This window comes from Triticum dicoccoides, chromosome 3A, assembly GCF_002162155.2.
Source record: "Triticum dicoccoides isolate Atlit2015 ecotype Zavitan chromosome 3A, WEW_v2.0, whole genome shotgun sequence".
Lineage (NCBI taxonomy): Eukaryota > Viridiplantae > Streptophyta > Magnoliopsida > Poales > Poaceae > Triticum > Triticum dicoccoides.
The window spans coordinates 125,227,601-125,239,089 of NC_041384.1; positions in this window are offsets into that span (position 1 = coordinate 125,227,601).

Consider the following 11,489-nt stretch of genomic DNA (forward strand, 5'->3'; position numbering starts at 1 on the left):
ATAACCCGGCATCTTGAGCTGTAGATACACATAGCACGGCCGGGCCATGAATTTGTGTAGGATCGAAAGTATGTCTAGAGGGGGGGGGGGGTGATTAGACTACTTGAGCAAATAAAAACCTAACCTTTTCCCAATTTTAGTTCTTGGCAGATTTTAGCTACTTTAGGACAAGTCAAGCAATCATCACACAATTCAAGCAAGCATGCAAAGAGTATATAGGCAGCGGAAAGTAAAGCATGCAACTTGCAAGAATGTAAAGGGAAGGGTTTGGAGAATTCAAACGCAATTGGAGGCACGGATGTTTTTCCCATGGTTCGGCTAGGTGGTGCTATCCTACATCCATGTTGATGGAGACTTCAACCCACGAAGGGTAACGGTTGCGCGAGTCCACGGAGGGCTCCACCCACGAAGGGTCCATGAAGAAGCAACCTTGTCTATCCCACCATGGCCATCGCCCACGAAGGACTTGCCTCTCTAGCGGTAGATCTTCATGAAGTAGGCGATCTCCTTGCCCTTACAAACTCCTTGGTTCAACTCCACAATCTTGTCGGAGGCTCCCAAGTGACACCTAGCCAATCTAGGAGACACCACTCTCCAAGAAGTAACAAATGGTGTGTTGATGATGAACTCCTTGCTCTTGTGCTTCAAATGATAGTCTCCCCAACACTCAACTCTCTCTCATAGGATTTGGATTTGGTGGAAAGAAGATTTGAGTGGAAAGCAACTTGGGGAAGGTTAGAGATCAAGATTCATGTGGTAGGAATGGAATATCTTGGCCTCAACACATGAGTAGGTGGTTCTCTCTCATAACATATGAGTTGGAAGTGTAGATGTGTTCTGATGGCTCTCTCCACGAGTGAAGAGGAGGTGGAGGGGTATATATAGCCTCCACACAAAATCCAACCGTTACACACAATTTACCAATCTCGGTGGGACCGAATCACAAACTCGGTCGGACCGAAATAGTAAACCTAGTGACCGTTAGAGATTTTCGGTGGGACTGACATGCAACTCGGTAGGACCGATATGGTTAGGGTTAGGGCATAACGTAATCTCGGTGAGACCGATTACACAAACTCGGTGAGACCGATTTGGTAATAAGCTAACCAGAGGGTTGGTCAGGCAAACTCGGTGGGACCGATTTGCTCTTTTGGTGAGACCAAAAAGTTACAAAAAGGAAACAGAGAGTTTGCATTGCAATCTCGGTGGGACCGATCCGCTCTTTCGGTGAGACCGAAAAGTTACGAAAAGGAAACAGAGAAATTGCAATCCTATCTCGGTGAGACCGAGATCCCTATCAGTAGAACCGATTTGCTTAGGGTTTGGCAGTGGCTATGACATGTGAAACTCGGTGGCGCCGGATTGAAAGAATCGGTAGGTCCGAGTTTGGCTTTGGGTTTAGGTCAAATGTGGATATGGGAAAGTAGCTGAGGATTTTGGAGCATATCATTAAGCACATGAAGCAAGAGGCTCATTAAGCAACACCTCATCCCTCCTTGATAGTATTGGCTTTTCCTATGGACTCAATGTGATCTTGGACCACTAAAATGTAAAAAGAAGAGTCTTGAGCATATGAGCTAGAGCCAATCCTTTGTCCTTAGCATTTTGAGGGTTCCACTTTCACCATCCATGCCATGCCAATCATTGAGCTTTCCTGAAATGATCATCTTGGAATAGCATTAGCTCAATGAGCTATATGTTGTTATGAATTACCAAAACCACCTAGGGATAGTTGCACTTTCAATCTCCCCTTTTTGATAATTGATGACAACATATAGATCAAAGCTTCGACAAATAATAATAAGAGTGAAATATATCGTTGCTTTGAGAAGTATGTGATAAGTAAGAGCTCCCCCTAAATTTGTGCATATTTAAAATTTGCTTTGGACTGCAAATGCACAAAGAGTTAGAGTCATGGGTTGCTCTTCCATGTCACATACATCTTGGTGGAGCGCTCAAAATGATAAGAATTAAGTACATGCACTCATCACCAAAGAAAGTGAATGATCACATAAGATAGATAAGATAATATCAAGCATGCATAAGTGTAGCTTATGATCAAACACATGATCATCAATGTCTCACAAGCATATCAAAGTATCTCAACCAAAAGCAAACAAAGTTGGAAAAAACAGCAAATAAAGCAAGAGAGAATAAAAGCAACTCTCTCTCTCTCTCTTGAAGCCTATGATCTACACATTTTTCTCCCCCTTTGGCAACAAGTTACCAAAAAGTTCCTAGAAAATGCATAGTGCTAGATCAACTCTCAGGCTTGATCTTCTGGTGGTGGTGGAGTCTGGATCACTCCAAGGACGAAGGTTTCTGTAGACGTGGTTGGAGTTGGAGCTGAAGTAGATGCTGGAGCTGGTTGGGCTGGTGCTGTGGCTGGAGCTGAGGTGGTGGCTCTGGTGTCAGGAACTGGCACTGCAGTCGACCTCGGAGCTCGTGGCACTCTGGCAAATGCATCAGTTGTAGTCTTCCCTCTCCTCTCATGCATGTCATCTTGAAGTTGCTCCACTGCAGACTGAATCTCTGTTACTTTGACATCCATGTCATAGAACTTTTGTTCTATGATCCTCTCTAAGCTCTGCTGATTCTGAGTGAGGGTGGCCAGTCCTTTCTCAATCCTCAGTGTGGATGCAATCATGTAACTAAGCTGCTCCTGCTTGGTTTTCAAGAAATACTCAGATGCCTCCTCTTGAGTTGGCATCTTGGCAGCTTTCTCCTTCCTTGCCTTCTCCTTCTGTGCTTGTGCTTGTGCAGATGATGGTTCATCCTCATTCATGACAACTTGATTGTCCTCAAAGTCTGGATGGATGGGCAGGTGTTCCTTGTCCAGCAGTATGTGCCTGTGCCCATCTTTGAGTTGATTAACTCTTGGATTTGTGGGGCATATCCACAGCTCCTCTTCTGATCAGCTGCTGTCCTCTTAATGGTCTCTACCATGAGGCTCATCACCTTGAATTTCTGTGGCACATCAAATATATGAAGCAAATTTATTGCATGGCCTCTGATCATCTTATGATCACCTGACTTGGGCAATAAGGTGTGCCTAAGGATCCAGTTAATGGTTGGCAGCCCTGACAGAAGATAATGTACTGAGCCAAACTTGAACGTATCAAGTGCCTTGTTTGAGATCTCCCTGTACATGTTGGACATAGAGTTGTGGTCCATCTTCTTCTTGGCATATATGTCTAGGTCATCCTCATGCTCTTCTGGGGCATTGATGAGCTATGCCCACTCAGCAACAGTTGATTGGTACCTTGTACCTCCAGACATCCACACAATTCTGCCGTCTGGATAAAAATGTGCTGTGGAGTAGAATTGCATGATCAGCTCTTCATTCCACCTTGTGAGCTTTTGCCCAACAAGTCAGCTACTCCACAAGCTTTGAACCTGTCTTGCACTCCAGGATAGTGCTCTTCATTGTCCTTGATGTACTCCCAGTCTACCCATCTCATGTCACAAACGATAGGCTTCTTATCAAGCAAAACTGTCTCATAGAAGTCCTGCTGTTCCTTTGTGTGGAACCTGTAGTCGACAATAGTTCTTCTCCTTGAAGCATATGGATCTGCTTCTCTCCACTTCCTCAGCCCTGAATCTCTTCTGATTTTCATGTCCTCAGCCACAAGATGAGCATCATTGTGGTCTGGGATCTTGGGCTTAAGCTTCCTGAGCACTTGACCTTCTTCTTCTTCAACAATGTCAGGCACTGGGGCCTTGTTCTTCTCAGCAGCTGGTATGCTCCTTGTGTTCCTCTTTGGAGATGACTTAGCCTTTGATGCAGCCTTGGGTGCTTCCTTGGGCTTGGATGCAGTAGCCCCTGATCTTATAGCATCACCCATCAGCTTTTGTGCCTTGGGTGCTGGTGCAACAACCTCTTCTTCCTCTTCCTCTTCAGAATCTCTCATGATTGAGGATCTCCCAAGCACTCTAGCAGTGGTCTTTTTGATCCTCTCCTTCCTCTTCTTCCCTTCTGCAGCAGCCTCTTTGGGTTCAGGCTTTTCAGGAATCTGAGTTGAAGCTCTAGCCTTTGGCATAGGCTGCCTACCTGTTGGCCTTTTGACTTTCAAGCCTGGCTTTGTGCTCTGTGCTGAGCCATACTCCTTCTTGAGCACTACTTTCTTAGAAGTAGCTTCCTCTTCCTCTGCCACATAATCCTCATCCTCTGATTCTGAGGTTCTTTTCTTCCTTTGTCTGGTGGCAGCTTTTGGCAAATTGCTAGGGGTGCTCCTGCTGCCTTCATCTGAAGAACTGGAGGGACTAGTGCCCTCACTCATGTGCACTTGCTCTTCTGACACATTCTGGCTGTCACTTTTATCAGACATGATGAACAAGCTGACTGCTGACCCTGTGAACAGTTTATAGATGAGGTAGAGTGGATGAGCATCACAAAATGCAGAGATTTTTGCAAAAGAATGATTCAAAATCTTAGTTTTAGTTTCCCACAGAAATCATTTCGGATCTACCGATTTTTAAACTCGGTGATACCGAAGCAGTTTTGGAACCTAAACTAGTGAACTCGGTCAGACCGAGTCACAGTTCGGTGGCACCGAGACTGCTAGGGTTTCACAAAGTTCCAAAATCGGTCACACCGATTAGTAATTCTCGGTCAGACCGAGTCTCACTTGTGCAATGGCATGAGCCAAATCGGTGGGACCGAGTTTTTCAACTCGGTGGGTCCGAGATGGTTTCGGCGGAAACCTAACCCTAAAATTTTCGAATCAAACCTATTCTATGAACGCATTGTCTGGATAGGAGTGTTTCAATCATGGCTAGAAACAATAAGATCACAATGTGCTAGGAATCAGATTGGGGATAGCACAAAGATCGAGTCCATACCCTAGTTCGGCGGAGACTCGCTACGGCGGCAACGGCGGGGTTGAATTCCGTTGACGGCGATGGAGACCAGCGACTGGAGGCGGCTGGTGGCGAGGAGACGATCCAGAGACCACGTTGGCAGAGCGAGCTATCGCACGGGCGAAGGGGTTCGGAGAAATTTCCAAATTTTTGCCCATGCCTATATATATAGCCGGACCCTGTCGGTGTGACCGAGTGGAACAACTCGGTGGCACCGAGATGCAAAACTGTATACAGTTATTGCAACTCGGTGTGACCGAATGGTTCAAATCGGTTGCACCGAGATCGAAAATTCAGATCAACTTAATGATCTCGGTAGGACCGAAAGTAGGATATCAGTAAGACCGAGAATCACAAAGAGGTTTTGGAAGTTTAAGTCTATGACGAACCGGGGACTCCGAGTGCTCCTCACACAGAGTGGTTCGAATCTGACTTGATCAAATTTTGTGATGTAGCATGAATAGAGTTTGAGACGAGAAAAACATAGATAGCTAGAGGAGGTTCTTAGGCATTCTTGTCCATCCACTTGGCAAAAGTAAATAAAACCAAACAATCAAAACAACAAGTGGATGTCCTCGAATGAGTAAAATATGCAACCAACATGCTCACACAATAAATGGCAATTGAAATATGTGACAAAGCATGCACAACCAATTCTAGCATCTATGAAGGAATTGGCGATGACTAGGTCATCTATATATGAGTATATTGACTTAGGAGTCAAGTGAGAACACTTGATTATAGGTCATACTCATCGTTTAAGCTCAAGTGGGGTTACCACTTTTACATAAAGCATTGTTGTGTTCACATCTTTAGAGTTGCTTTAGCTCAAGTCTTAGAATAAAGCTCCCCCTAGATGTGATATCCCCCCTAAGAGGGATGAACTAACCTTGGGTTTTGTCGATGATGACTTCATGTAGATGTTGAAGATGTGGATGCTCAATGTTGATGTAGATCACTTGGAGCTATCCATTTGAGTGAATTGCACTTTCAATACCTACATGGGTTAGTCCCACAAGGAACAAACAAGGATATCCATAGACATAGAGTGATGCACACAAATGATGTCCATGAAAACTTTTAGGTTACCTTGTCCCTTGTCTTACCAACAAGAGGGTTTGTGACTCCTTGAACTAGTGCAAGATGTGGAAGTTGATTGCACTTGTTCTTGCCAAAATGATAAGAGTGAAGTATGTTGGCGGAGTCACCCTCAAGAACTCTCTAGTTCTTCTTCTTTTGGATCCACACCATCTTGATGGGAATCCTTGGAGTTGTAGTCGTACTTGATGAAGTGGAACTTGAAGTGGTCTTGGGAATCCACTTGACTAATGTCTTAGGAGCTTCTTCAAATGCATCAATTTCCTCTTGAAGCTTGTCCTTGCCTTTTTGCTTGTAGTCTTGTGGTGGAAGATCATCTTGAGCTTGTGTACCCTTGAAGGAAGTAGGATCATACTTCTCTTGTTGAGGAACAAATTTTGTCTTGGGGTATTGATCTTCTTCCCACTCAACTCCATTGGCATTGAACTTTCGTTCAAAACCAACACCTTGATTCTTCCGGTGCCTTCCTTGCTTGTGCACAATTTCCTCGAATTGCTTACTCCCGGCAAGGCTTTTGTACACTCCTTTCTCTATAATTCCCTTCAATAAGCTATTTTCTTGCTCAAGTGTAACTTGGCTAAGAGAATCATTAGTGGAATCAAGAGAACTACTAGAAGCAACAATATTGGATTTAGCATGATCATTGTTACTACTAGAGGAAGAATCTTTCTTGTTCTTGTTACTAGACTTGACTTGAGGCATGTAAGTGGATAAGAGTAAACGCTTGGCAATGTAAGAAGAACTTTTCTTGCGGAGATCATCATTGATTGCCTTTAAAAACTCATGCTCTTGCTCAAGATTGATATTTTCAAAGCGTAACTTCTCATGAGCTCTTAAAAGTTCTCGATGATATTCGAAGATAGTTTCATGAGCTAACTTAAGAGTGTTTAGTTCTTTAGTTAGAGCCTCAATCTTCTCCTTATCATTGTCATTCGTTTTATCTTGATTAGCATGATTAATTGACGTTTCACCATAGTATTCGTCACTAGAGTTGTCAACAAGTAAATCATCATCACCTAACAAGTCATCTTCATCACTATTAAAATCAACATACTCGGGGTGTGTTACCTTAGGACCTTTGGCCATGAAGCATCTTCCAATTCCTTCATTGGGTGAGTCAAATATGTCATAGGAGTTGGTTGACACAAGTGCTAGACCGGCAACACCTTCATCTTGAGTATATTTGGAATCGGACTGATAACTTCTCTCGGAGTCGTTGTCGGAGTCGGAGCGGGATACCCATTCACCAACATGAGCTTGATGTCTTCTTTTTGTGTAGCTCCTTGATGATTTTTCCTTCTGTTCTGAATCCTTGCTTCTCCGTGAGTGTCTTCGTTCATAACGATCATCTCTACTCCTTCTCTCTCTTGGTGGTGATTCTTCTCTTTTGCTTCTTCTTTTTGGAGAGTCTTCTCTTCTCTTGTAGGGAGCCGTACACTCATTGGAATAGTGTCCGGGTCTTCCACAATTGTAGCAGTTTTGCTCTCGACTAGAAGATCTTTTGTCATTGTAGGACCTTGACTTAGAGCTTCTATCTTTGCTTCTACTCTTGTAGAACTTGTTGAAGTTTTTCACCATTAAGCTCAATTCTTCATTGAAGTTTTGTTTCTCACTTGATGGTGTAGGGGCTTCACATGAGGCTTTGTAGGCACCACTTGATTTGTTGTGAAGTTCCTCTTTATCCTTAAGTGACATCTCATGAGCAACAATTCTTCCAATTACCTCCGTTGGCTTGAGATCTTTGTAATTGGGCATCATTTGGATCAATGTGCACACGGTATCATATTTTCCATCCAAGGCTCTTAGAATCTTCTTGATGATGAATCTATCGGTCATCTCTTCACTTCCTAAGCCGGCAATCTCGTTTGTGATGAGAGCAAGCCTAGAGTACATTTCAGCGACACCTTCACCATCCTTCATTTTGAACTTGTCAAGTTGACTTTGAAGCACATCCAATTTGGATTCCTTGACGAAGTCGGTACCTTCATGCATATCAATCAAAGTGTCCCAAATTTCCTTTGCATTCTCAAGACGGCTGATTTTGTTGAATTCTTCGGGGCACAATCCGTTGAAGAGAATATCACAAGCTTGAGCATTGTATTGCAACATCTTCAACTCATCCGCGGTAGCTTCACGGTTTGGTTCTCTCCCATCAAAGAAGTCACCTTGCAAACCAACACACACAATAGCCCAAACGGCGGGGTTATGTCCAAGAATATGCATTTTCATTTTATGCTTGCAACTAGCAAAATTAGTACCATCAAAGTAAGGACCTCTACGGTGATAATTTCCCTTGCTAGACGGCATACTCTCCTAGGTTGTGAAACCAAGGCTATGACCACCAAAAGCTATGGAAATCAAAGCAAATGGAGACCAAGGCTCTGATACCACTTGTAGGATCGAAAGTATGTCTAGAGGGGGGGTGATTAGACTACTTGACCAAATAAAAACTTAACCTTTTCCCAATTTTAGTTCTTGGCGGATTTTAGCTACTTTAGGACAAGTCAAGCAATCATCACACAATTCAAGCAAGCATGCAAAGAGTATATAGGCAGCGGAAAGTAAAGCATGCAACTTGCAAGAATGTAAAGGGAAGGGTTTGGAGAATTCAAACGCAATTGGAGACACAGATGTTTTTCCCGTGGTTCGGCTAGGTGGTGCTATCCTACATCCACATTGATGGAGACTTCAACCCACGAAGGGTAATGGTTGCGCGAGTCCACGGAGGGCTCCACCCACGAAGGGTCCACGAAGAAGCAACCTTGTCTATCCCACCATGGCCATCGCCCACGAAGGACTTGCCTCACTAGCGGTAGATCTTCATGAAGTAGGCGATCTCCTTGCCCTTACAAACTCCTTGGTTCAACTCCACAATCTTGTCGGAGGCTCCCAAGTGACACCTAGCTAATCTAGGAGACACCACTCTCCAAGAAGTAACAAATGGTGTGTTGATGATGAACTCCTTGCTCTTGTGCTTCAAATTATAGTCTCCCCAACACTCAACTCTCTCTCACAGGATTTGGATTTGGTGGAAAGAAGATTTGAGTGGAAAGCAACTTGGGGAAGGCTAGAGATCAAGATTCATGTGGTAGGAATGGAATATCTTGGCCTCAACACATGAGTAGGTGGTTCTCTCTCAGAACATATGAGTTGGAAGTGTAGATGTGTTCTGATGGCTCTCTCCACGAGTGAAGAGGAGGTGGAGGGGTATATATAGCCTCCACACAAAATCCAACCGTTACTCACAATTTACCAATCTCGGTGGGACTGAATCACAAACTCGGTCAGACCGAAATAGTAAACCTAGTGACCGTTAGAGATTTTCGGTGGGACTGACATCCAACTCGGTAGGACCGATATGGTTAGGGTTAGGGCATAACATAATCTTGGTGAGACCGATTACACAAACTCGGTGAGACCGATTTGGTAATAAGCTAACTAGAGGGTTGGTCAGGCAAACTCGGTGGGACCAATTTGCTCTTTCGGTGAGACCGAAAAGTTACAAAAAGGAAACAGAGAGTTTGCATTGCCATCTCGGTGGGACCGATCCGCTCTTTCGGTGAGACCGAAAAGTTACGAAAAGGAAACAGAGAAATTGCAATCCCATCTCAGTGAGACCGAGATCCCTATCGGTAGAACCGATTTGCTTAGGGTTTGGCAGTGGCTATGACATGTGAAACTCGGTGGCGCCGGATTGAAAGAATCGGTAGGTCCGAGTTTGGCTTTAGGTTTAGGTCAAATGTGGATATGGGAAAGTAGCTGAGGATTTTGGAGCATATCATTAAGCACATGAAGCAAGAGGCTCATTAAGCAACACCTCATCCCTCCTTGATAGTATTGGCTTTTCCTATGGACTCAATGTGATCTTGGACCACTAAAATGTAAAAAGAAGAGTCTTGAGCATATGAGCTAGAGCCAATCCTTTGTCCTTAGCATTTTGAGGGTTCCACTTTCACCATCCATGCCATGCCAATCATTGAGCTTTCCTGAAATGATCATCTTGGAATAGCATTAGCTCAATGAGCTATACGTTGTTATGAATTACCAAAACCACCTAGGGATAGTTGCACTTTCAATCTCCCCTTTTTGATAATTGATGACAACATATAGATCAAAGCTTCGACAAATAATAATAAGAGTGAAATATATCGTTGCTTTGAGAAGTATGTGATAAGTAAGAGCTCCCCCTAAATTTGTGCATATTTAAAATTTGCTTTGGACTGCAAATGCACAAAGAGTTAGAGTCATGGGTTGCTCTTCCATGTCACATACATCTTGGTGGAGCGCTCAAAATGATAAGAATTAAGTACATGCACTCATCACCAAAGAAAGTGAATGATCACATAAGATAGATAAGATAATATCAAGCATGCATAAGTGTTGGATTGATTAAGACTCTTATCAGTCAACCCCATCCGCCGGAACGTCTCATAATAGAGGATGTTGATGCTACTGCCTCCATCCATGAGCACTTTAGTGAATTTTATCCACCAACCTAAGGTGCCACTACCAAGGCTAAGTGACCCGGACTATCAACCCAGGGAGGGTGATCTTCTCTGCTCCACACAATAGGCTGTTCTGACCACCTGAAATAACGTGGAATCGCCGGCTCAACGGTATTGACAACCCTCTTATGAAGCTTCTGGTCCCTCTTGCACAAACTAGTGGTAATACATGGTACTGCCCACTATTCAACTGTTTTGGGTTGCTCTGATATCCGGACTGTTGCTGTTGTTGCTGCTGATTACCTTGGTCGGGTTGTGGGTTATAACCTCCCTGGTTACCCGGATGCACTACAAAAAAAGACATATCCGTGACATTTTGGGCCGAATGAAAAAAAATTCTGTCATACATATGACACTTCTATGACGATAATTGTGACAAAACCCGGTATCATCATAGATGTGGTGGGCTCCTACTTCTATGACAAAAAATCATGACAGAAAATGGTCTTTTCGTCCTGGGCGGGCCGGAGACGCAGCTGCATGACATTCTTTGGGCCGTCCATGACGGAAAAAACCGTGGTAGAAGCGAGGGGGAGGAAAATTTTAGGGAGTTCCCGGTTATGGTGGGAGGTCGGGGGCCGAGCGATGTGTGTTTCTCTCATACACGTACGTGCGTGTGTGTGAGGCGTTGGCTCTAACTGAACCCAAGCGAGGCGTTGGGCTCTAACTGAACCCGAGCGATTGCACTGCACGCTACGCGTTACTGAACCCGAGCGATCGATCGATGGCTATTAACTGAACCCGATCGAGCGATTCCTTTGCTACTGCTGCTAACTGAAGTCGATCGATGGGATGAATAGTGAGCGTTGTGGGGGGTTTGGATGAACAGTGAGCGGTGGCGTTGCCTCTGATGAACAGGACCCCGTGGTGTGGTGGAGGGCTGGATGAATAGTAGACAGCGAAGGGGTGCCCGTGGAGGGGTGGATGAATAGGACCCCGTGGTGTGGAGGGCTGGATGAACAGTAGACGGTGGAGGGGTGGTTGAACAGGACCCCGTGGTGTGGATGGCTGGATGAACAGTAGACG